This window comes from Lolium rigidum, chromosome 1 (genome assembly GCF_022539505.1).
Source record: "Lolium rigidum isolate FL_2022 chromosome 1, APGP_CSIRO_Lrig_0.1, whole genome shotgun sequence".
Classification (NCBI taxonomy): Eukaryota; Viridiplantae; Streptophyta; class Magnoliopsida; order Poales; family Poaceae; genus Lolium; species Lolium rigidum.
In genome coordinates this window covers 278,712,814-278,740,385 of record NC_061508.1, presented here as the reverse complement: position 1 = coordinate 278,740,385, position 27,572 = coordinate 278,712,814, and the positions used below count along the sequence as shown (strand labels likewise).

At 44.8% G+C, this 27,572-nt stretch overlaps 1 long non-coding RNA gene across 5 annotated transcripts in view; it reads left to right on the top strand.

Moving 5' to 3' along the window:
* Window positions 1–224: 224 nt before the first annotated feature.
* LOC124694558 overlaps window positions 225–27,572 on the top strand; it is a 38,372-nt gene continuing 11,024 nt past the window's right edge. For 3 of the 5 annotated variants that reach the window (XR_007000480.1, XR_007000479.1, XR_007000481.1), the window contains exons 1-3: window positions 225–1,047; window positions 1,144–1,215; window positions 1,300–1,359. This is a non-coding gene — a long non-coding RNA (uncharacterized LOC124694558). The remainder of the gene's footprint in view (window positions 1,048–1,143; window positions 1,216–1,299; window positions 1,360–27,572) is intronic. The other 2 variants (XR_007000482.1, XR_007000478.1) reach the window with 2 other exon arrangements.

The following is a 27,572-nucleotide window of genomic DNA, read 5'->3' as shown; positions in this document are numbered from 1 at the left end:
TATCTGTTCACTTTGCTTAGTAAACCGTTTGGGTATTTAGTGGTGTGGCCATAGCTGATACATAAGTGGAAACGTTTGGTGGGCTATGTGGATGACTCAGAACATCACACGTGCCTCCCACCGCTTAGCCTACTCTCTTCTGCCTTATCCCTTCACGTGCTCCATCCTAAGCACTCATTTCCTTCTCTCTCTGCATCAATCACCACAGGAGATGAGAGAGCAACGGAAAGGAGGCGGGTCGTGCGCGGCTCCGTGAGGCCGCCGCCGACGAGTGCATCGCTGGAGGCTCCACCAAGACGCCTCTGACATCCGCCGTCGTTCTGCCTTGCCCCCATCCTTATGCCTTGCCTCTCACCTCCATCAAATCGCCATTGCTGAAGCGGAACTCCAGACTCTAGATGACTGCTTAGTAGTTTGGAACTGAACTTTTACTGCGATAATTTCTGAAGGGGGAGGAGAACAACCACTCTCCCATATTCTGCCGGTATGCCTCTGCCCCTATATCTAAATCAGGAAATCGCTGAGGTGGTGGCAATTAGTTCCTATCTTGATTATGTTCGGAAATAGATACCTGCGTTTTTCTGGCTAAACTGGTTTGTGTTGCGTGGCTGATTTTAAGGAAACTTGCAAGTTATAGGGTTTGATTATTTCCCTACATATGCACATCGTTGTAGGTTTGTTGCGGAATTCTGACTTTTGATTCTATCTACTCTTTTTGCGGGTCAATGTCTGCACTTTGTAGATAGTTTGCTAGACAGTTCATTTCAGGTCGAGTCTGATCTTGTTTCGTCTTGATTAACATAGTTTGGCCTCAGCAAAGCATACATTTTGTACAAAATATTATTATCTATTGACAACGGTCCATGATAACTTTGATTATGACCGTACAGATTATTTTCGCAGAGGAACACATATTCTGTTGATGATGAAAATTTGCATAGGTGGATAGTCAGTCTGATCAGGCACATGTAGATCAAAAACTACTTATCCACATGTAGGTCAAAAACTTGCGAGTTCTCACTCTTGATCAGGCCCTAAAGTTACTAGGTAATGTTACACGTAAGAGTTTAACTTCTGATAAAGCCTTGAATTTACTCGATAAGCCTAATAAGTGATGCATTTCTTCCATTTTCTTCTGTGCAGGTGGACCTTACATGGCGCAGGCAGCTGCAAGGTGGTGAATCGACAATGCCTGATATGAAACCGTACACATAGGTTTTTCGTCACACCATTTTCTTTTTAGAAGAATACTGAAGAAGAGAATTTTATTCTCTAACCAATTTTATTGACTTCTTCCAGTCCCCACGACTAGCCTGCCTTCAAATTCCCGTGGATCGACGCAGACATCAACTTCAGGAGGTGAGCAGATTTTGTATGTCCATTTGCAAGATCTATGTTCTCCATTCACATCATCTTCCTTAGTTGCAATGTTTGGGTTCTCATGACACTAGTGGAAAACTGCTCTTTTGCACCGGTTCAAAAGGCCCATATGCACCGGATGGCCAACCGGTGCAAACCATCCGGTGCAAAAGGCCCCCCCCCTTTTGCACCGGTTCTCTTACGAACCGGTGCTAAAGGGGTCTCCACGTGGCCGGCTGTGGGGCGCTCGGCGGGGAGCTTTTGCACCGGTTCGTAATACGAACCGGTGCAAAAGGGTTGGGCCGCGGCAGCATTTTAGTGCCCTTCCCCGCCGCGGCGGACTCCGCCGCGGCAGGGAATTGCACTAAAACGCTGCCGCGGCAGACTCTGCCCCATTCGAAATACGGTATAATATTAATGCGGACAATTCACATATATATATATAGGAAACCATTGTATTACATATATCGATCAAAGTGACACACGTTCATGCATATATATATATGTCTACATCAACATTGATATTGGCGGTTGTCCACATAGTGTTCTCCATCCGGAGCTATGACTTGCTCAAGTAAGAACCCCGCCAGTTCTTCTTGAATTGCTCGTACACGCTCGTTGCTAGAAGACCGTCCCGCAACCGTTCGATCTAATAATTTGAAGAAGGTACGATGGTCGATATATATATATGTGTGTATGTGAATGAAACACAAGGTGATCGATAAAATAAAGCCATGAATGTTGTTTAATTACTTACATCAAGTTGTTCCAAAATGTCCCTCACATGATGGGTATTCGGCGGATGAACTCGCAAACGTAGAACCCGCATAAATTATTCCCGTCCTCTTGCCTCAAGCACTTTACGAGAACAAAGTTCAATCAAAATAATATATATATAATCAAGGATGATAATAATTGTATTGAAACTAGAATCAAAGAGATGCGCGGCCTAGCTATTAGTACTTACCGGTACATGTTTTATTCGAAGATCTTTATTCTTTAAACCCGGAGCTTTGTTGGTGAACCGTTTCCAAGCCTTGTGGAGGATATCAGCCATGTCCCCCCACGCCTCAAGGGGTTTACTCTTCGAGTCCATGACTTCTACTATCCCGGTGTCGGGTTCAATGACTAGCAGGATATAGTGAAACCTGCGGACACACACATATATATATATGCATAACTCATCAATTACACTTAACACATGGAGTAAGCGAAAAAGATTTAATGTGTGAAGAGAGTAACACTCACGCGAAGTTGTAAGGAAATAGTATTGCCCTTTTGTATGAGTTTTTCCTTAAGACATGTACCAAGTTATTCTCCGTGTCCTTGGGAGAGTTGTCGACGATATACCCATTCACGGTATATGGGTCAACGAACCCAAGATCATAGATTTGCCCCTTGCGGCATTCGCGAATCTTCATTCCGCATAATACAGGTGAGAGTATGGTTATATGCTAGCAATAATGGACGAGTCGCGGTAGAGACTTAATTACATAAATAATACTTACAGTACAGTATGCACTCAGCGAGAGATTTGTCGAGGGCGTCTTGGTTGAATAACTGAAATAATTCACAAAATTCGATGTTCATCACGTCGGTTCGCCCGTAGTGCTCATCTCTTATTGCCACCATGATCCAGTTCCGGCCGTCCTTACATGCATCCAAGTACCAATTATGTAGTCTTCGCAGCTGTGTTGATAGATTAGGCAACTCCGCAGCTCGACAAGAGGTTCCCCGTATGTGTAATGGTATGCTAATTGGACATCGTCCGTGGCCATGAATTCGATGCGGCTTAAGTACTCGGGAATACTCATACCGGCCGCATCCGCCTCATCTTTGTATAGTTTTACCATCATTGGATCAAGGCACGCTAGGACATCGGGATACACTTGGAGCGGGGGCACGAGTTTTTCGGGCTCCAAGCCGGGGAACTGGTTTCCCATCTACCTTACTTTTTCCCACCGCTCTTTTGCTAACACATTTGACTTGCGAATAGACCGGTCATAGTTCGATGAAAGACTTGGCTCAGGTTGATGAAGGTTCTTCAGCAGTTTCAACTTCTTTTCCGAGAGATATAGCTGGCTCCGGCTCAAGCTGGGGCTTTTTAAGTTTCAACATTTGTTGCTTGTGCTTTGTTCGGCTACGATCTTGGCATTTTCCTCAACTGTATAGTCATAAGGTCTCTTGGGAGGAACCTTAGGCACTCTTGGGAGGGGCTCTTGTTTGCGTCTCGGTGATTTGTTACGACTCAGCTGTGTCGTAGCGGCCCGCCTAATTTTCCTCTTATACTTGGGCGGCGGAGAAGGCTCACGCGGCGGCGGAGATGGCTCACGCGCCGGCGGGGAAGGCTCACGCGGCGGCGGAGATGGCTCACGCGCCGGCGGGGAAGGCTCACGTGCCGGCGGGGAAGGCTCACGCACTGGAGACGGCTGCATCGGTGGAGAATGCTGGCTCGGTGGAGACCTTGTTGGCGCCTTCCAACCCGGAATCACAATGAATTCCTTTCGCCATAGAACTGTAGTGTTCTTGGCCTCTCCCAGCTCTAGCAAATCCCCTTCACCGGCAGGGTGGTCAAGCCTCGGCGGCCCATACCCATCCATAACTTGATCCACCCCGGCAACGAGCGTATCCAGGTGGAACCGGCTTGAAGTGATATCTTTGATCGGTACCGGCGGTAAGACATAGCCGATCGCCGCCTTGAGCGTTAAGTAGCCCATCGTTTGGAAATGTAGCTCACAAGGTGTCGACTCGTGATAAAGTCCACGGGGTAGAGATCAGAAGGCATCTGCGGATCCACGGGGAGGGAGGAGCCATCTGCGGATCCACATCCGCATCATCACCGGGCAGCTCCGTGGAAGCCACGCTGCTCTTCCGCTGAGATCCCCGGCCGGTAGCATCGAATGCAACTTCTTCTATCCGCGGATTAGGTTGAGGTTGGGTGACTCGTGATCGAGCCCGACATTATCATCCTCACTTGCTCCTCTAGCTTAGCAACGCGTTCTTGAACCACATCCTTTTGCCTCGCGACGGCTTCTATCGGGATATTTCTTCGTTTCGCAGAAACCCAATACACCACGGCTTGCCACCTGGTATGGTTCGTGTTCGTCCTGGGTGTTCAGGATTCCCAAGGGCGCGTGTGAGCTGGTCCTTCTCTCTTTCGGGACGGAACTTCCCCTCTTCAACTTCCTTTGCAGCATTTTTAAAGGCTTCGATGGGAAGTGGGTTTTCCCGATGTCTTTGTGTATATATGCAGAACCCTTGTGCGTTCAACGTGCCCCCATGCGCGTAAAACCAATCCCTTGACCGCTGGTTCCATTTCCGTACCTGCGGCCGGATCCTCGTTCTTAATTAGGTCATTCTCCCATTTCTCCCACTTAGGTCCGCCTGACCTTGTAGCCTCCTCGCCCCATGGTATGGAAGTACATCTTATTAGTAGCATTTTTCTTGTTGGTGTCCGACCTTGTCTTTGCCCTCTCCGATGTCTTGTACTTCACAAATGCCTCCCAGTGGTCTTTTATCTTCTCATAGGGGCCCTTGAAATGCTGAGTCTTCTTTTTCTTGACAAAGGAGTTGTCCAATTTCTTCTTGTAGTCGTTGAACTGCGTTGCCATCTTCTTAAGAGCCCACTTCTTGACTCTTCGTTGTATGCTATTCAGCTCGGGATCCTCGGTGGTCCGGCCTTTTATTATCACTATCGAAGTCAGCTGGCTCCGGAAATGTGAAATTTACCATGAGTTTCCTAAACATCAGATTTTTGGATCTCGTATCGACGTAAGTAACTCCTTCGTCCTCCTTTGCAGGTTTCTTCCATTCTTGAGTGGTGATCGGGATGGTGTCCCTAACAATAACTCCGCATTGACTTACAAACTTTTTTGCGTGATCCTTGGGAGAAATCGGTTCGCCGTCTATAGCGATTTCCGTGATGATGCACCTTTCATGGTCTTCCATCTTTCTGGCCACGCCTGATGACCCACAAGTATAGGGGGTGTATCGTAGTATCTTCGATAAGTAAGAATGTCGATCCCAACGAGGAGCAGAAGGTGTTGACAAGCAGTTTCGATGAAGGATTCACTGTAAATGCTCACAGACAAGTATTCGGGGGTTTGATGTAACAGTTGAATAAAGTACGAGTATGTAAAGTGCGAGAGTAATAATTGCAGCGAGTGGCCCAATCCTTTTTAGCACAAAGGACAAGCCGGTTTGTTTACTTATAATGACCAAACGTTCTCGAGGACACACGGGATTTTAGTCTAGTGCTTTCGCTACATACGGCTAAATAATCTTCATTGTTGTGATAAGTGTTGTGTGGGTGAACCTATACTAATGTACCGCCTGACATAGGCATCCCAAATGGGCCTGCCGAATATAGTACCCGGGGTTTATTGAAGGCCCACTACCCGAAGAATAAGAAGATTCGGGAGCCCAAGATGCGTTTAAGGAAGAAATAGAGTTGTAATAGGAAGTGTTGTAATCTGGCGGGATGAGTTAGAAACCGTCCCGAACTCTGTAAACTTGTACAACACGAATCCTTCGACTCCACCTCCTATATAAAGGGGGAGTCAAGGGACGAAGAATCAATCGAATCATTGTCTGCAAACCCTAGTTTTCATAGTCGTCGAGTACTTTTCAGCTGAAACCTTCGAGATCTACTTGCCCTCTACTTCTAACTAAACCCTAGCCTATAATCCATAGGCATTGACAAGTCAATCCCTTGTCAATTGGCGCCGTCTGTGGGAATTAGAGGCGCAAGGAGCTGATCTCGATGGCACGCTCAAGATCTTCGACATCGTCAACCGCAAGCAACACAATGGATCGAGGTAAACAGATCGCTACTGGTCTTGTCGATTTTGTTCCTCACCCACCCTCCCGTTTGGATGCATATGCGTATGCGGCGGAGCCCATGGAGATGACGTTCGGAAGGTTCCACTTTCGCGTCGAGAAGGAAGGATCGTATCGTGTCGAGATTCCGATTTCGTCGGGATCGTCGGTGGCCGATTCCGATTTTTCAAGCTATGCATCGTCAAACGAGTCAGGAGAAGAAGAAACTTCGGCGACACGCTACGTCAGTATCAGAGCAAGAGAGAAACTCGCCAAGATCTTCAACGACATATCGTTTGAGTCATCTGCGGACTCGTATATAAGCGATGGCTCAAGCGATGTCGACAGTCATGACTTCATCGACAAATCTCTCACAGTGGGCAAGGTCTTCATCAATCTCAACGATGATGTCACCAAACCCAACATAGATCTGAGTACAAGGTATCATCAGATTTACGCCATTGAAGGTCAAGAGGAGACATCTGAGGCTTTCGACAGTTTGGGAAATCCATACGTCGATCCCTCCAATCTGCGACAAGGCTTGGGCAACAAATACGTCGGGCCAGAGCCGCGAGATAGAGTTCAACTTTCACAAGCAGCGTGGGACAGAGCTGCGAGAGCTATGAACGGCACTGGAACCAATGGCTACCACAGCCACACCGGAAGAATTGCAAGCATATCAATATAGGCTCGCACGAGCTGCCGGGGAATTGGAAAAACGAGACGACTGAGTTGAACGGGAGAAAGGAGGCAGCTACGCATCCAGCGAGGAGAAGGGCAGATTTAAGTCGACAATCTAGAACTACGGGTGATAGCCATCGGGAGGCGCGGAACAGAGCAAGATCAAGGCTGCAACACATACCCGAGGCGAGAAAGAGAACACTTGGTTCAAAACCTCGACATGTCCTTTATGTCGATAGATACAAGAGGAAACATCATCCCTAAGACACCAGAGGCTGGGTATATGGCGACACATGCTTTTATCCTTGCATCTAAACCACCTCCGGGTGACCCAAGGGAAACACTGTACAATATGGCGGTAGCGGGAGTTGGAGCTATGGGGACAGCGTTTATATCAACGCCTCCCGAAGGAGTGGCAAGGCAAAATAGTCCGCGACCCGCAGCGGCAACGACGGCGGCACTCGAAGGGCCAAGTGGAGCAAGAGACACGAGCAGCACAAGCAAGAGTCGACGAGAGCGCGGCAAAGCGAGAAGGGATCATCGGCAATCCCCAGAACTTAACGACGAAGATATGTGCGGCTTACCATGCTTCACAAGGAGAGTCCGAAAAACGCGAGTCCCCTCAGGATTCAAGTTACCCGATAATTTCAAGAAATTCGACGGCCTTCAAGATCCAGAGGATTGGCTAGTCGACTATCTGGAGACGGTGAAGGCGACGGGAGGGACTAGGGCAACAGCCATGCAAAGCATCCAGGTGCACCCGAGTGGTGCCGCACGATCATGGATAAAGAAACTCGCTCCGAGATCCATCGACAGCTGGGAAAGTTTCGAGGACGTGTTCGTCAAGAACTTCGGATCCACGTGCAAAAAACCCGCATCGTTAGAGGAGTTGAGAGCGTGTCGACAAAAGCCGGATGAGCCAATGAGAAAGTACATCCAGGAGGTGGAATATCATCAAAAACTCGGCGAGAAAACATATCGACGAGAGAGCAATAGATGCGTTTGTCGCGGGAGTCAGGCGTGGAGACTTTGTCGAGGATTTGGGAAGGACCAATCCAAGGACAGTATCCGCGTTGATGGAGATAGCAAATAAATGGGCAGATGGAGAAGACGCTGTCCACAACAAACGACACAGGTCGCCAGAGGAGGACCGTGGTCGAAACTATCAACCGAGGCGAAGATTTCCTCGGACGTACCAGAACTACGACGCCCCGGGACAAATTTCGGCGGGTTTTCGGACAAATACGGGAGGCAACGGAGATGATTACCGGAGAAGCGGTGAACAGCGAGGTGATAATAGGGATGATTCACGCAACGAGGCAAAATAGTGGGCCGAGGTTTCCAAGACCTTTCGTGTCCCCGAGGAAATGCTTGAACGGACCGTGCCGGATGCACTTCTTCCTCGACGAGCAACGGGAAAAGACAGTCGGGGCACCTGCGGAAAGACTGTCGAAATTTTCGGGCAATGTTCGGATACGCGAGAAAATGCTCACGCTCGAGCAGCACGAGAGAAACCCTCGGGAGCCTAGGAGCGAGGTTCATCTACCGCCACCTCCCGCGATTACAGAGGACAATCGACACCAGCTAAGAATAGCGGCAGCACCTGCACCACCACCCTATGTTGATCCTAACTCCAACGGAGCAGTGTTGATGATTCAGAAGGGAAGGCCGTCCAATAGAGCTCAAAAAGTAATCTCACGACAGGTGTTTATGGCAGAGAAAATGCCTCCACCAACGAGTTGAGTACCTTAATTGGTCGGGACAAGATATCGGCTTCACAATAGCGAGATCATCCGCAGCAAGTTCCTCGACCGGGGCGGTCGGCACTTATTCTGCCGGCAGTTATCGCGAGGATTTGATGTCTCTCGAGTGTTCATAGACGGCGGCGGCAGCTTGAACCTGATGTATGCGAGATACATTGAGGAAGATGAACATATCCTTAGCAAACTTGAAACCAACAGACACAAGGTTCCACGGCATCACACCAGAGAAACCAAGTTATCCATTGGGAAAAATCAATCTCGATGTTCAATTTGGGACCCGAGAAAATTATAGAATCGAGAAGCTCGAATTTGAAGTCGTGGATTTTCCATCACAATACCACGCTCCGTTGGGACGACCAGCATATGCTAGATTTATGGCAGTACCACACTATACATACCTGTTGTGGAGGTTGCCGGACCAAGAGGACCAATCACAGTCAAGGGAAGCTTTGCCTTAGCCGATAAGTGCGACAAGGATTTTCACAGGTTGGCAGAAACTTTCGGGATGCAAGCCGAGTACTTGGCGTCAAAAAGCATGACTGATTACGACGTACTGCCAGACGCTGGAAGGCCAAATAAAGAATCAACTTTCAACACAGAGAAAAATTCTAAGGAGGTGCAGATTCACCCGACGGATCCAAAAAGACGACATCTATCGCAAACGATATGGATATCGCATAGGAAAGCGCGCTCGTCAAGTTCCTCCGTGAGAACTGGAAAATCTTTGCATGGTGTCCAGCTGACATGCCAGGAGTACCCAGGGAACTTGCCGAGCACCACCTAAATTTGGATCCAACAGCAAAACCAATCAGACAACCTTTGCGGCGTTTTTCGGAACCAAACCGCAAAGCCATGCTTTCAGAAATAAATCGACTCGAAGAAGCTGGTTTTATCAGAGAAATATCTACAGAAGCCACATGGGTAGCTAACCCAGTGATGGTGCCGAAGAAAAACACGACAGTCCTTCGCATGTGCGTCGACTTCACGTGTCTCAATAAACATTGTCCTAAGGATCACTTTCCCCTCCCAAGGATCGATCAAATTATCGACTCCACGGCAGGTTGCGAACGTCTTTCCTTCTTGGATGCATACTCTGGTTATAACCAGATCAGATTAAAAGAGGATGATGAAGCCAAGACAGCGTTTATTACACCTTACGGCGTGTTTTGCTACAAAACAATGCCCTTTGGTCTAAAAAATGCGGGAGCAACATATCAGAGGATGATGCGAAGTGTTTAGCAACACGGATCGGGAAAAACGTGCAAGTATACATCGATGATGTCGTCATAACATCAAAAAAGGGGACAACATTGATCGAGGATCTCAAAGAAACTTTTGACAACCTCGACAAATTCTGCCTCAAGCTGAACCCGACGAAGTGTTCTTTTGGCGTCCCGAGCGGGAGAACTACGGGGTTTCTAGTTTCGGCAAGAGGGATTGAAGCAAACCCCGACAAAATACAAGCCATAGTAACAATGAGAAAGCCAACAAAGTTGAAAGAAATACAGACAGACTAGCTGGGCGAGTCGCGACTTTGAGCAGGTTCGTCGCCGAGGTTAGGAGAAAAAGCGTTACCATTTTATGCGCCGATAAAACAAGGAGATAAATTCCGGTGGAACGAAGAGGCCGACAGAGCTTTCGAGGATCCGAAGCGAAAATCTCGACACCACCAATCCTGGTGGCTCCAAAGGAAAAGGAACCTCTCCTACCGTATATTGCAGCCACGCCCCAAGTGGTTAGCACAGTATTAGTTGTCGAAAGAGAGGAAGAAGGGAAAATCCATGGAGTGCAGCGGCCAGTATACTTCGTGAGCGAAGTCTTGTCACCTTCAAAACAAAGGTACCCTCGGTACCAAAAGCTAGCATATGGAGTGTTCACGACGAGCACGAAAATTGCGCCACTATTTTTCGGCACACCGATCATAGTGGTCAATGAAGCTCCCTTGTCAAATATACTTGAATAACCCGGAAGCTACGGGTCGTGTCTCCCTTTGGGGAATAGAACTTTCCCCTCGGGACATCACGTATGAAAAAAGAAAAGCAATAAAATCGCAAATACTGCCGGACTTCATCGCGAGAATGGATGGAGTTGCAAAATACGGGACCTCAGATTTATCGAGAACTTGGACCATGAACTTTGATGGGTCCAAGAGACTAGAAAGGAGCTGGCGCGAGAGTAGTACTCATATCACACTGAAGGCGACAAATTGAAGTACATCCTCCGGATGACGTTCCTTAACGCATCTAACAATGAAGCGAGAATATGAGGCTCTCATACACGGGATGAAGATGGCAAAAGCACTGCGGAGCAACTCGATTAAAAATCTTTGGCGACTCACGGTTGGTGGCTCAGCAAGTTATGAACCAATGTGATGCGATCAATGATAGCATGATGGCATACAAGGAGGTGTACAACGAGCTTGAGAAGTTATTCGATGGATGCGAAGTAAATCATATTAGCGAGGTTGAGCAACGACGAAGCCAACGTTCTTGCAAACATCGGGTCACGGTGCCTTCCCGGTCCCGCCGGGTGTATTACGGGAAGAGATAACGAGAGAGATCCACTAAGCCAACAAAGTCAAAAAGAAGGAGAAGAAACCCTCGGGGGCTGCCAAAGAAAAGCAAGAGGACGAAGAAGATCAGGACTTGGTCATGATGATACAGATACCGTGGATGCAGCCGTACATATCATATATCCTTCGGAAAGAAATACCTGACGATCCAGTTGAAGCAAGGCGAGTAATTCGACGCTCCAAAGCTTTCACGGTGGTCAAGGGAGAATTGTATAAGCGAAGTATTTCGGGCGTCTTGCAAAGGTGCGTCACACCCGAAGAAGGAAGAATAATTCGAAGGATGTACACGAAGGAATATGTGGCCACCACGCAAGTAGTCGAGCTATTGCAGCCAAGGTTTTCGGGCAGGATTCTGCTTGGTTGACGGCAATCGAGGACGCCAAGGACATAGTAAGAACTTGCGACGCGTGTCAAAGGTTTGCCGCAAAACCCCACTCTCCCAGCAGCGAGCTAGCACCAATACCATTGTCATGGCCCTTTGCTCAATGGGGACTTGATATGGTGGGTAAGTTACACAAATCCTGGCCGGGAGGAAAGGAGTACATGCTAGTAGGCTGTCGATAAGTTTACAAAGTGGATAGAAGCGAAGCCGATAAATTCACCGGATGGAGCATCCGCGAGTAAAATTCGTAAAGGCCTCGTCTTCGGATTTGGAGTGCCCCACAGCATCGTCACAGACAACGGCAGTAACTTCACATCCCATGAATTCAAAGATTATTGCGAAGAGGTGGGTATTAAGCTGAACTTTGCGTCAGTTGCACATCCTCAAACCAATGGGCAAGTCGAGAAAGCCAATGGCATCATCTGCAATGGTATCAAGAAGCGCTTGTTAGGACCACTCGGAAAAAGCTCGACATACCCGGCCGGAAGAACTACCAAGCGTGTTGTGGAGCATCCGAACAACACCAAACACGGCAACGCAGGAAACTCCGTTTTCCTGGTTCATGGAGCGGAGGCGGTACTACCAATCGAGATAGAGCACAACTCTCCACGTGTCGCTGAATATGATGAAGAAACGTCGAGAAGAGTGCTAGAGGACGACGTCGACGCACTTGATGAAGCTCGAGATGAAGTATTATCTCGGGTAACCAAATATCAACGGGACTTGAAGAATTACCACGGTCGACGTTTGCGGCCAAGATCTTTTCAGGTGGGAGACCTAGTTCTTCGGCTCACGCAAAGAAGTCATGAAAAACTCGAGTCACCATGGCTTGGCCCTTACATTGTCACGGAAGTAATTGGAGGAGGAGCATACGAGAATAAAGGACAAGAAGAACGGGGGTGGAGGAGCCAAACCCCTGGAACGTGGCGCAACTTAGGCGTTTTTACGCCTAGAGTCAAAATATAGTCTTTGTAAAGCTTCAATGTACTTGAAACGCCCGCGAGTTTTCAGACGCACTCTTTTCCTTTTTCGGGGCACCGAGTGGGGCCGGAGAAGGTTTTTAATGAGGCGGGCTCGCGGTGCTGCAATATAATAAAGATAGTGACAATATAACTTTTCTTCTTTATCGACATGACCAAAGTCTTCGCTCCGACGAATTTCAATATAGTTCATCGACAAAAGGAAAAACTTGCCTTGGTATTCAAATACCTCGTGAGTCAACAAAAATACAAAATAGTACTCAATAAAAAGCTTGGGGGCTCATATTCGCCTTAAATATATAAATGCCTTGGTTCAAAACCTCGCAAGTATACAAATATAGTAAAGAGTCACCGAAACACTCGGGGGCTAAACAAACAGAGAAATATAATGATTGCTTTACAATATAGTCATGGATTACAAAGAAAAAATATCTACAAGAAGAAACTAACTAGTCTTGATTCAATATGTCATCAAGAGTAACCCTGTTTTCCTCAGGAGCGAGCACCAAGAAAATCGGCATAATGGCCATCGGCAAAAAGTCGGCATCCATCCGAAGTAGGTCTTCAATCATTTCTTCGGCTATAGGCGTAACCTTCGTGTTAATCCTGTCAACACCAACTCTCCGACGTTTTACTTTTTGGTGAACCTTCTCGACAACCTGGGTAAGGTCAAGCTTCGAGTGGCAGATTTGGAGCATGATAAGAGCAAATCTGGCGCCAGCTACTAGTTGAGCTTTGACAAAATAATGGATACTGCGAGAATCCTTGAACCTTTCCATCAATTCGGGAAGAGTTTTTGGTTGGACGTTCCGAGGAAACATGGAGTTGTAAACCATGGACAAGGTCTTGGTACGAAGTCAAGGAAATCGCGAGTTTGAGAGGCGCGATCTTGAAATCTGACAATTTGGCGGGTCCTCTCTGGGGTAGCCCAAAACAACGAACCATGGTCCAGGGAAAGATTAACAAGGAGGGTTGTCCTAGCATTTACCCTCTCTTCCTCGGCAGCAGCATCAACAAAGGCACCTACCAAAACAAAGAAGTGGAAACCTCTAAGAAACAATAGCATGAAGATAAAGAATATCAGCGGACGAAACAGGCATACCCGACATATACGCACCGGCTTCATTCATTAATTCGAGCATGAAATTTTCTCGAGTAGTTGCCTTTTCAGCCTCGGAAGCAGCAATTTCCTTAGCAGCCACGGCTTCGTGAGCTTGTTGAAGAGCAATTTTTTCGGCTTCAGATGACTTACGAGATTGCTCCATCATCACAAGTGTTTGCTTCTTCGCATACTGAAGTTGCTGCCGAAGTTCATCCAGTTCTTGCGACAAGGTATCGTCGACAGGTGCAGTATCAGCAAAAGCTCTCCTCGCACGAGAAGAAGGCGATACATTGGAAGGAGCGGAAGTTGGAGTATAGTTATCAAATATCAACTGAAATTTAGACAAGACAACATCAAATGACAGATAGAGTTTTTCATTAATTTCTTGGAATAATTACAAGGGCACTACGATGAGAGCTAAAGAAATGAGGGTCGCCAAAACAACTACTTTGGCAACAAAAGCAAAAGAAACAGAAAAAGAAACAAGGAGGCATGCAACTAGACCTCCGGCCTCGAGGAGCTAGGAGTCGAAGCTGGCTTGATCCCCAGATACGCCAAGATCTTCTTCGTGTTGGGCTTGGCTGCCTTGATCAGCGACCTCCATCTCGAATGCTCTATCTGGCTGGTGTCGCCAACCTTCATCCAATCAAGCGTCTGTTGGCTGTCAGCAACCGGGGCAACGGTACTCTCGACGACAACCTTCATATTCTCTCGACGCATCTTCAATCCCGGGTCTTCCGACGAATTGAAAAGCTTGGCAAGGGCAAGGAAAGTCGAAGGTTCCTCTTTCTTCGGGAAGAAGTAGGGGAACAACGCCGACAAACTTGCACTGGCATTGGCCACGCCTTCACGAATTTCGCGCCCATGGAACTCCAGAAAAGAAAGTGCATCAAGGAGAGGGTCATTGACGGGATTCTCCAGATCAAAATCTTGGTTTGTTTGGGCTGCCACACGAGACAAACCATTAGTCAAAAACCAAGAAACAGGAAGTACAATAGAAGGGGTTGATGATATTACTCAGCGTACGTCGACTTTGCGACTTCGGACGCTTGATGATCTCTTGTTCACGCACGGCTTGTGCAGTTTCTGCTCATCTAAGGCAGATTCGGCATCTTTGAGCCTTCTCTGCAGCTCCTCGACACTAGCAGCTTTCACCTTGGCTTCATCAACCTCGGCCTTGGCTTTGCTAGCAGCAAGTTCAGCTTTCTTGCGAGCCGCCTCACTTTGCTCGAGTTTTTGAGCAAGTGCGTCGACACGTTCGTTGGCCTCTGAAAGTTTTTCTGTCGAGATATGGAAAAGAAAGAAAAGAAAGATCAAAAAATAGCGACAAGCAACAGGAATAGAAAGTCAAAGAAAAATAGCAAGTATAAAAGTCGTTACCTTCGGCTCTGGCGGCATATTCACGGTACCCAACAAATTGGGACCCGATCCGAAGAAGCTCTTTGATCATTGGCTGTTCAAAGGTAAGTACATCAAAAGAAACGTCGGCATGAAAAAGAGAAAAGGTGTGAAAAAACAAAATAAGGAAAATATAGATGCCGACAAACTTACATCATCTAAGAGCAGAGTCGACGAACTGCCCAACTGAGGGGCAGGATCAACAATCCTTTCAACCCGTGCCCTTTTTGGTGAAGGGGCACGGGGGCTCGAAGGAGGAGTAGATGTATCAACATTTTGTTGAGGAGGCGACGATTCCTCCCCTTCAACTGGTTTTTCTGAAATAACTAAAGTATGTGACGTGCTCGTTCGAGCAGCCACATCTAAAGTTGGTGTTTCTTCATCATCAACGTGACAAAATAGTGGCAGCATAAAAAGCAAGGCAAAATAAAATTCTTCAAATAGAAAAGGAAAAGAGCAAGGAACCTACGAGCTGATGATACTCTCGATGTATGGATCATAAGCTGCTTTTCGAGGTAAAGGAGCAGTTTCTTCGGGTTTCGAGGTCCCGGAATCTTCGGCATTGCTCCTTTTCCTTTTGCTCTTCGGAGAAACAACAGGAGGAGGAGATTGTGCTGATGTTGTACCTTCAGAGGCAGCATCCTTCTCAGTAGATCCCGCAGATTTTCGAGAATCGCGGGTTCATTAACAAAAGAGGGGGTCTCCTGGTTGTCATCATCGACAACGGCTCTTTCTTCGACCTCTCCATCCTCAGGAAGAGGAGGAAGGGAAGCCATAGTAGGATGATTCTACAAGGAAATAGTGACAAAAGAGAATAAGTGAGATACCACTGCAATAAGATACAAGGAACAGTTCAGAACAAGATAGAAATTCGAGAAGACAAAATACCTCGGGAAGAGGATTGGAAGCACTGTATGGTTCCACTCGACAGGAGGAGGGAATAGGATCCTTCTTGCCTAATCGAGAAATTCTTCGAACCAATTTTTCCAGGTCCTTTACAGAAAGATCACTGGAAACTGCGTTGGCGTCATTTTCACCGGAATACGTCCAAAGGGGATTTTTGCGAGCACCGAAGAGGCTGCACTCTAATCCTAAGGAAGTAGGCGATAATTTGAACACCGGATAGCTCTTTGCCTCGAGTGTTTTGAAGATGATGGATACGAGCCATGAGCGCCTCTGTCGCCTTTTCTCTCGCTTCGAAGCTTCGGCATCCCAGGAACGGCGACGCTGAATCCTGGCACTTCCGTCAAAAGGAACTATGTTGTGCTCCACAGAATTAGCGCTTTCTTCGTGAATGTAGAGCCATCTCTTGCGCCATCCTTGGACAGAGTCAGGAAACTTGACGTCGAAGTAATCGACATCAGTGCGGACACAGATAACAACGCCACCTATGTTATAGGTGACGTTGTGAGAGCCATTGCGGCGGAGGCAGAAAATACGCTTCCACAGAGCCCAATTAGGAGGGACTCCGAGGAAGCATTCGCAAAGGGTGATAAAAATAGAAATGTGGAGGATGGAATTGGGAGTCAGTTGGTGCAGCTGAATCCCATAAACAAAGAGAAGACCGCGGAGAAAATCATGAATTGGGGTAGAGAGGCCACGGATGAGATGATCAACAAAACTAACCCGATACTCCATTGGAGGGTTGGGGTAGCTTTCTTCGCTGGGGAAACGGATGGCGTCCTCCTTCTTCATGAGGCCAAGCCTTTTCAGCGTGTTGATGTCCTGGTTGGAGATTTTGGATCTTTCCCACTCAAGATCTTCGGTGGCCATCTTGGATTCGGGAGTGCTGTGGCGAGTGAGTCGCGTGCGCGGTGGCATCAACGGCAATGGGCAAAGCAATGTTCGTGAATGCGGAAGCTCGGAGAGATTTGGGCGCAGGACAAGTTTTGCAAAGAGGAACAGACGAGCGGCGCAAGCAAGGGGATGAACGGAGGTTGAAGAAGGGTTTATATAAGAATCGGGTGAAGCAGTGCACCGTTGGATGAAAAAATCGTGGGGTGAGAATAGATCTTCTAGATACAAGGGCAACAAAGTATTTTTACTGAGATAGGCGTTACCGTACGTGCGCCAGAAAAAGCGGAGGACGTGTGTCCCCCACTTGCACGACGTGTCAACGTGGTGGAAGCAATGGACCCACAGGACAGAAAATTCACGACTACTTGTCAAGGATGAAGTAAATTTGATTAAGTGAAGAATGTCGACAAGGCAGTATTCGAGAGATTGGCGACGAGGATGAAATATTCAATACTTCGGGAGCCTTTGATCAAATACAAGTTTTTGCCCAAATGCTCGGGGGCTACTCCGACAAAAAGTAAAATTTCGAGTATGACAATATAGAAAATGTTGAGCCTACAACCAAGCACAAGTTCTTGGCTGTAGCCTCGGGGGCTACTCCCATCGGGAGCGCTGTTCGCGCACCCGAGAAATATAAAAATAAAGAGAGAGAAGAAGAAGAAGAGGAAAGAGTTCATATTGCGAAATAATGACAAAATAGCGACAAGGTGGAATAAAATGTTGAGCCTACAACCAAGCACAAGTTCTTGGCTGTAGCCTCGGGGGCTACTCCCATCGGGAACGCTGTTCGCGTGCCCGATGAAATTAACAAAGGAAAAATAGAAGAGCAAGAGAGTATATTTCGAGTTATAATTAACTCTACATATACTCCCATCGGGAGAACAATATAAGTCATATTTGACTCAATAAAATGTGCCATTCCAACAGCCGGAAAAGCACTCGACAATATATTCTCGGAACGCCAAAGTTGCGATCAATTTCCGAATGCCGCAAATTTGCGAAGGTAAGACCCCGAATCCATTCCGCTGGGCGTGGCATCGCCAAAGACTGCGCTCTGCTACTTTTATCCGTATCAACGGATACGAAGAAAAATCCTAACGGACGCGTTAGGTACCCGATAAATTTGACTGGGACTCGACGGAATGGTAAGACCTTAAGCGGCACCTGTCGAAGTTTACACCGATATCCCGAGATCATGTCCGGGGACGTGATTTTGAAGTAGGTTTTTGCGGATTGCCACTAGAGCAGTTAACTAGTACCTGATCCGTCAGATGAACTAGCCCCAATTACCAATATCCCTGTACAATATAGAATTTTATGAGAAGAAATATAGAAAGATTAAGGCTTTCGGGTAAAAATAAACAGTGGAGATTTTCCCTGACTTTACAATTCAAGCAAAATCTCGGGGGCTACTGACATAGGCATCCCAAATGGGCCTGCCGAATATAGTACCCGGGGTTTATTGAAGGCCCACTACCCGAAGAATAAGAAGATTCGGGAGCCCAAGATGCGTTTAAGGAAGAAATAGAGTTGTAATAGGAAGTGTTGTAATCTGGCGGGATGAGTTAGAAACCGTCCCGAACTCTGTAAACTTGTACAACACGAATCCTTCGACTCCACCTCCTATATAAAGGGGGAGTCAAGGGACGAAGAATCAATCGAATCATTGTCTGCAAACCCTAGTTTTCATAGTCGTCGAGTACTTTTCAGCTGAAACCTTCGAGATCTACTTGCCCTCTACTTCTAACTAAACCCTAGCCTATAATCCATAGGCATTGACAAGTCAATCCCTTGTCACCGCCCTTCCTAGGACTAATACATACTTGTGATTATACCCCTTGCAAGCATCCGCAACTACAAGAAAGTAATTAAGAATTAAATCTAACCACAGCCTTAAACTCTGAGATCCTGCGATCCCTCCTGCATCGATATACCAACGGGGGTTTAGGTTTCTGTCACTCCGGCAACCCCGCAATTGGCAAACGAGTACAAGATGCATTCCCCTAGGCCCATAAATGGTGAAGTGTCATGTAGTCGACGTTCACATGACACCACTAGAAGAATAACACCACAACTTAAATATCACACCTTTGAATATTACTCAACCATAATTCACTACTAACATTTAGACTTCACCCATGTCCTCAAGAACTAAACGAACTACTCACGAGACATCATACGGAACATGATCAGAGGTGATATGATGATGAATAACAATCTGAACATAAACTTGGTTCAATGGTTTCACTCAATAGCATCAACAACAAGTAGGAATCGATACCGGGAGAGTTTCCCCTATCAAACAATCAAGATCAAACCCAAATTGCTACGGCGGTGACGGTGTCCAGCGGTGATGACGGCGGTGATGATGGTGGAGATGATGATGATGGTGATGGCGATGATGTCCAGCTCGATGACGGTGTCGATGGCGTCGATTTCCCCTCCCGGAGGGAATTTCCCGGCGGATTCCTGCCCGCCGGAGAGCTCTTTTCTCTCTGGTGTTCTCCGCCCCGCAGAGGCGGCTGTAACTCTTCGCGAGGTACCCTCTGTGGCTTAGGTCTTCGGGACGAAGGGTTTGGCGAAGAAAAGGAGGCGAAAAGGGTCGTGGGCCCCCCAGACCATAGGCCGGCGCGGCCAGGGCACCGGGCCGCGCCGCCCTAGGGTGTGGGCCCACCCCGGCTCCTCCCGGCTCCTCCTTCCGGCTTCCTTCGTCATCTTGAAAAATAGGATTTTTGGTATAATTTCCTTCCGGAGTTGATCTTCCGAAATATTGCGTTCGACGGTGCTTTTTCCAGCGAGAATCTCGGCTCCGGTGTTCGATCCTCCAATAATGATGAAACATGCAAAATAGATGAAATAACATAAGTATTATGTCCCAATATGAAATATATCAATGAATAACAGCAAATTATGATATAAAATAGTGATGCAAATTGGACGTATCAACTCCCCCCAAGCTTAGACTTCGCTTGTCCCCAAGCGAAACTGAGCTCGATAGACATGACCACATGTTTATGGAGTGAAGAGTCGATGAATAAAATACGGACAAGAAGCATCATATTCATTCACACAGGACATTATAGTAAACAATCTCTTATAACTCATATTGAAACAAGTATAAGGTAATCACAAGTAAAGGTGCATAAGAAATCATAATTGGTGATGGCAAACTTCGTTCTTGGTCAGAGAACAATTAACAGATTATATCTCATTGAGCAGCGCTCCCATGTTAAAGTTTATAAGGCACAACTTGCATACTCAATCATAATGGTTTTCTCATGATCATTGATAACTTGCAAAGCTATATTCATTCAGATAAAACTTGTACTAAACAAAGAAGAATAAAAGACATGATGTAGAAAATCACAATATAATGGTTTGATCACAACTACTCAAATGCTTGCTTGAGATGGAGGGAAATAGGTTTACTGACTCAACATAAAGTAAAAGACGAGGCCCTTCGCAGAGGGAAGCAGGGATTAAATCATGTGCTAGAGCTTTTTCAATTTTTGCAATCATATAAAGAGAATAAAAGTAACATTTTGAGAGGTGTTTGTTGTTGTCAACGACCGGTAGCGGGTACTCTAACCCCTTGCCAAACAACCTCCTAAGAACGGCTCCCATATTATCTTCATTTTGTGTGGCACTCCTTCCAACCTTTCTTTCACAAACCATGGCTAACCGAATCCTCGGGTGCCAGCCAACAATCTCATACCATGAAGGAGTGCCTTTTTATTTTAGCTTTATTATGATGATGACACTCCCCCCAACCTTTGCTTACACAAGCCATGGCTAACCGAATCCTTCGGGTGCCAGTCCATCAATCACATACCATGGAGGAGTGTCTATTTAGTTTAATCAATTTGGGACTCGGGAATCCCATTGCCGACTCTTTTTGCAAAATTATTGGATAAGCGGGTGAAGCCACTAGTCCATTGGTGGAAGTTGCCCAACAAGATTGAAAGATAAAACACCACATACTTCCTCATGAGCTATGAAACATTGACACAAATAAGAGATACTAAGTTTTGAATTGTTTAAAGGTAGCACATGAAGTATTTACTTAGAATGGCAGAAAATACCATGTAGTAGGTAGGTATGGTGGACACAAATGGCATAGGTTTGGGTTAAGGTTTGGATGCACGAGAAGTATTCCCTCTCAGTACAGGTCTTTGGCTAGCAAGGTTAATTAGCAAGCATAAGAGTCGAGGGAAACAAACAAATATACATGTGATAGAAACAATCATGCATCTTCCTTGTAAGTACAAACAATTTTAACTTCAGAATAATAAGCTATGAGCTAACAAGAAAGACAATGAAACATCTACATGTATTTCTCTTTTCTATTTAAACCTCAAAGTGTTGTTGCTATTGACCAATGCTAAGTTTGCCAAAACCAAATAGATTTATTCAATGCTCCCAAAGTGATACCAATACTAACAACAAGGTGAATCATATAGTAGAGATTGCAAACTAAAATAAGATGTGCAATATGTAAATGATAAGACTTCTCATTAATATTCCATAACGATAACTCACACCAAGGGATACATAGACAACCAACTAAAGGAGAGATACTTCCAAACGCAACCCATCTTATATGATAACTTCCCTACTCATGATATGATACTACTTGACAATAAAAGTAAAAGGTAGTGATAATGTGATACCGCGGCACTCCCCCAAGCTTGGAACAAACCAAGGGGATGCCAATACCGATGATGAATTACTCCTTCGGTGATGGTGGTGATGAATTCCTGACAAGCTTCTCAATAAGCTCCTGAAGCTCGTCAATCCTGTATATGAGATTGCGAATCATCTCTGAATTGTGCTCGACGTGGTTAAAGAGTCACGTACGATGGCGAGTCCCAGCTCTTGGAGTTATTTCCCCACTCTTCGAGCCTCGAGCTCCTTCTCTCCTGCAGTGTTAGAGCGATCTATATCCCATTGGCTAGGCAATGCTGCCTTGGGAGTCCCTTCAATTTGATTATTGAAAATTAGATTGTGGAAGGGGTGATGAGTGCTCGATGGAGATGTTTTCGGAGCTAGGTAATGACGTGGGACTGCTCCTCCAGGTGCGAATTCTTGCGCTCTTGTTTGCACAAAAGGGTTGTCCACCACCTTGATGCTTGCGATGGTAGCACGCGGGCGTGCGCGCGAGTCTTCCTCCACCTCTTCTTCATCTTCTTCCTTGACGTCCTTGTCTTCCTCTTTCCACCCGAGATCTCGATCATCTTCATCCGGAAACTCCTTGCCCTTGTTCTTGGAGACCATGGTGCTTCTAAACCAAAAACAGATCCCGGCGAAACAGCTCGAAACAAAACACGTCGAGAAAACGATATACGGACCTCCGAGGGTCCGGGGATTATATAGCAAAATTTTTTCACGACAAACGGAAAGTACCGGATCGAACCGCAGTCGGAAAGGGGCGACGAGGCGGCCAAACCATAGGCCGGCGCGGGCCCGGGTCGGCCGCGCCGCCCTATGGTGGCACCCCTCGTGCGTCCTTTCCACTCCGTTTCGAACTCGTAATTTCTCATATTTTCCAAAAACAGCAAAAATATAGTTCGGAAAGTAAATTGCGTACTTTTCATTACCAGATCGTTACCTATTCGAAGTCGAGTTACGGCGGATTCGTCAATTTGCCCTTTGATGTAGGCCTCCGGTGTTTCCACTTGAATAATATCAACATCAACATTATAAGAATCACCCGAGATATAATGCTTGAGTCTTTGTCCATTCACCACTTGCGTAGCATTGCCTTGGAGAGAGCTAATTTTGATTGCTCCTGAACGATACACCTCCTCGACAACATATGGTCCTTCCCATTTCGAGAGTAATTTCCCGCAAAGAATCTGAGACGAGACCGATACAATAGGACTTTATCCCCAATATTAAATTCTCTTTTGATAATCCTCCTATCATGCCATTTTTTAACTTTCTCTTTAAAGAGTTTAGCATTTTCATATGCTTCACTTCTCCATTCATCTAGAGAACTCAATTGCAACAACCTCTTATCACCGGCAAGTTTAGGATCTTTATTTAATTCTCTAACAGACCCAATAAGCTTTGTGCTCTAGTTCTAGAGGTAAATGACAAGCTTTCCCATAAACCATTTTATAAGGTGACATTCCCATGGGATTTTTATACGCGAGTTCTATAAGCCCAAAGTGCATCCTTCAATTTACTAGCCCAATTCTTTCTAGTTTTATTAACGGTCTTTCCCAAAATAGATTTAATCTCTCTATTTGATAATTCTACTTGACCACTAGTTTGAGGATGATAAGCGGAAGCAATTCTATGATTAATACCATACTTAGCAAGAGTTTTTCTAAAACCTCCATGAATAAAATGAGAACCTCCATCAGTCATAATATACCTAGGTACTCCAAATCTAGGAAAAATAATATCTAAGAGCATTCTTAAAGAGGTCTCACCATCAACACTTTTTGTAGGTATAGCTTCCACCCATTTAGTAACATAATCAACAGCAACAAGTATATGAGTGTTACCTTCCGAAGACGGAAAAGGTCCCATGAAGTCAAATCCCCAACAATCAAACGGTTCAATAACAAGAGTATAATTCATAGGCATTTCATTGCGTCTGGAGATATTACCAACCCTTTGGCATTCATCACAAGATAAAATAAACTTTCTCGCATCTTTGAAGAGAGTTGGCCAATAAAAACCTGATTGTAAAACCTTTTGCGCGGTTCTTTCTCCAGCGTGATGTCCTCCATAAGCACTACCATGACATTTACTCAATATTTCTTGTTGTTCATACTCAGGAACACATCTTCGCATAATACCATCCACTCCTTCTTTATATAAGTGTGGGTCATCCCGAAATAATGCCTCAAGTCATAAAAGAATTTCCTCCTTTGCTTGAGCTGAAAAGGTTGGAGGCAAGTACTTGGAAACAATAAAGTTAGCATAATCAGCATACCAAGGATCTGTCTCGCAAGCTCACCTTTATTACAGCCAATTGTTCATTTGGAAAACTATCATTAACGGGAACGGGATCATAAGCAATATTTTCCAATCTAGACAAATTATCGGCAACGGGATTATCGAGCACCTTTCCTATCTACAATATGTAGATCAAATTCTTGCAAAAGAAGTACCCATCTAATAAGCCTCGGCTTAGCATCTTTCTTTATCATTAGGTATCTAATTGCAGCATGATCAGTATGAATAGTAACTTTTGAATCAACAATATAAGATCTAAATTTATCACAAGCAAAGACTACGGCTAATAATTCCTTTTCAGTTGTAGCATAATTTCTTTGAGCAGCATCAAGAGTTTTACTAGCATAATGAATAACATTCGGTTTTTTATCTACTCGCTGTCCAAGAACAGCGCCTACAAGCAAAATCACTAGCATCACACATAATTTCAAAGGGTAAGTTCCAATCGGGAGGTTCAACTATAGGAGCAGATTGTTAAGGCTTTCTTAAGAGTTTCAAAAGCTTCCTTACAATCGTCATCAAAAACAAATGGTACATCTTTTTGAAGAAGATTAGTAAGAGGCTTTGAAATCTTGGAGAAATCTTTAATAAATCTCCTATAAAACCCAAGCATGACCAAGAACACTACGAATACCTTTAACATCCCTCGGATAGGGCATCTTCTCAATTGCTTCAACTTTAGCTCTATCAACTTCAATACCTCTCTCGGAAATTTTATGTCCCAATACAATTCCTTCATTAACCATAAAGTGGCATTTCTCCCAATTAAGAACAAGGTTAGTTTCTTCACATCTCTGCAAAACTTTATCAAGGTTTCGCAAGCAACTATCAAAAGAATTCCCATAGACGGAAAAATCATCCACGAATACCTCTACAATACTTTCACAAAAACCATGAAAAATAGCAGACATGCATCTTTGAAAAGTAGCGAGAGCATTACATAAACCAAAAGGCATGCGTCTATAAGCATAAGTTCCATAAGGACAAGTAAAGGTGGTTTTCTCTTGATCTTTAGCTTTAACGACAATTTGTGAAAACCCGAATAACCATCAAGAAAGCAAAAATGAGTATTTTTAGACAATCTTTCTAGCATTTGATCAATAAATGGTAAAGGGTAATGATCTTTCTTAGTAACTTTATTAACTTTTCGAAAATCAATGCACATTCTATACCCTACAACTACTCTTTGAGGAATGAGCTCATCATTATCATTAGGCACAACAGTCATACCTCCTTTCTTGGGAACACAATGCACAGGACTAACCCATCTACTATCAGCAATAGGATATATAATACCAGCTTCAAGAAGTCATAATACCTCATTCCTTACCACTTCCTTCATCTTCGGAATTAGACGACGCTGAGGTTCAACAACGAGCTTTGCATCATCTTCCATATTAATAGCATGTTGGCATATAGACGGAGAAATCCCCTTCAAATCATCAAGAGTGTAGCCAATAGCGCCTCGATGCTTCTTCAATATTTCCAATAACCTTTCTTCCTCAATCTCTCGAAAGCTTAGAACTAATAATAACGGGATATATTTTCTTATCATCAATATGAGCATATTTAAGATTATCGGGTAAAGGCTTTAAATCAAAAACAGGATCTTCCTTTGGTGGCGGTGTTGTACCCAAATCTTCCACCGGTAAATCATGCTTGAGAATAGGTTGGCGAAGAAAAATTTCCTCAAGCTCATCTCTTTCTTTCCTAAAAATTTCGCTCTCGCTATCCTCCAAATGTTGCTGCAAAGGATTATTAGGAACAAGAACAATAGATGCACATTGCTCCATTTTAAAATCATTACTAGGCAAATCAGCTTTATAAGGAGTTTTAGTAAATTTAGAGAAGTTAAACTCATAAGATTCACCAGCGAATTTAGTCAAAATTTTCTCTTTCTTGCAATCTATAATAGCTCCACAAGTATTTAGAAAAGGTCTACCAAAAATAATAGGACAATAATCACTAGCAGCAGAACCAAGTACCAAAAAGTCAGCTGGATATTTAATCTTACCGCATAAAACTTCCACATCTCGAACAATACCAATTGGAGAAATAGTTTCTCTATTAGCCAGCTGAATAACCACATCAATATCTTCAAGTTCACAAGAATCAATTTCGTGCATAATCTCCGTGTAAAGCTCATACGGAATAGCACTAACACTTGCACCAATATCACATAATCCATAATAACAATGATCACCAATTTTAACGAGATATCATAGGAACACTAGCTTGTTTGGGTTTATTAGGATGTGAAACAATATTAGAAGCATCTTCACGAGAAAATAATATGACCATCCTCCACATTTTCGGTCACAAGATCTTTAACTATTGCAACGACAGAGTTCAACTTTTATTTGTTCTTCAGGTTCTACGAGTTTCTTTTCACTTTTATGAACCGCACTATTTATAACGAGTACTCCTTCATTTTAGCGAGGAAAGGAGTTTTTTCAATATAAACTTCAGGAATAACATGATCGGCAGTTTCAACTACAACGCATTTATTAATAGATGAATCAATTTTATCTTTATACGGTTCATGATACTTATCAAAACTCTTCTTTGGCAATTCATAATGAGAGGCAAAAGCTTTATAAAGATTTACGAGCAACTTGAGAATCAAGACCATATATAGCACTCATATTACGAAATTTATCGGTATCCATAAAAGCTTCAATGCATTTATAATCATAAATTATACCGATTCTCTATCCTTGTCGTTCTCCCATCCTTCGAGTATTTTCTTGGATCCGATCAAGAAGGTCCCTTTTAAACTCTTCTTTGTTGCGTGTAAATGATCCAGAACAAGAAGTATCCAGCAAGGTCTTGTCTTGAAAAGAAAGTCTTGCATAGAAATTATCAATAATAACATTACCAGGAAGCTCATGAATGGGGCATTTGAGCATTAAAGACTTCAATCTCCCCCAAGCTTGGGCGATGCTCTCTCCATCATGAGGCCAAAAATTATATATGCGATTCCGATCCTTATGAATTTCACATGGAGGATAGAACTTAGAATAAAACCGGGGCACAATATCATTCCATTCAAGAGAATCCCCATTATCCAGTAATTTATACCAATGCGCCGCCTTACCGGACAGCGACAAAGAGAATAGTTTCTTCCTCACTTCATCCATAGCAATACCTGCACATTTGAATAACCCGCATAATTCATGCAAAAACAGTAAATGATCACCGGGATGGACAGCTTCCATCCCCTTCATAGCGGTTATCCATAACACGTTCAATAATTTTCATAGGTATTTTATATGGTATCACTTCCTCACCTGGCGCCTCATCCACTACCGTTGCGGTAGTAGTAGATTTCCCAAATAGAAATTGAAGAGAAGATCTCTCCATAATGACTTATAGCAACGAGCGAGAAATAAAATCAGCACAACGAGTAAGGTTTTCCTTACCAATTCCACTTACCAATAGCGCTTCACTCCCCGGCAACGGCGCCGGAAAATAGTCTTGATGACCCACAAGTATAGGGGGTGTATCGTAGTATCTTCGATAAGTAAGAATGTCGATCCCAACGAGGAGCAGAAGGTGTTGACAAGCAGTTTCGATGAAGGATTCACTCGTAAATGCTCACGGACAAGTATTCGGGGGGTTTGATGTAACGGTTGAATAAAGTACGAGTATGTAAAGTGCGAGAGTAATAATTGCAGCGAGTGGCCCAATCCTTTTTAGCACAAAGGACAAGCCGGTTTGTTTACTTATAATGACCAAACGTTCTCGAGGA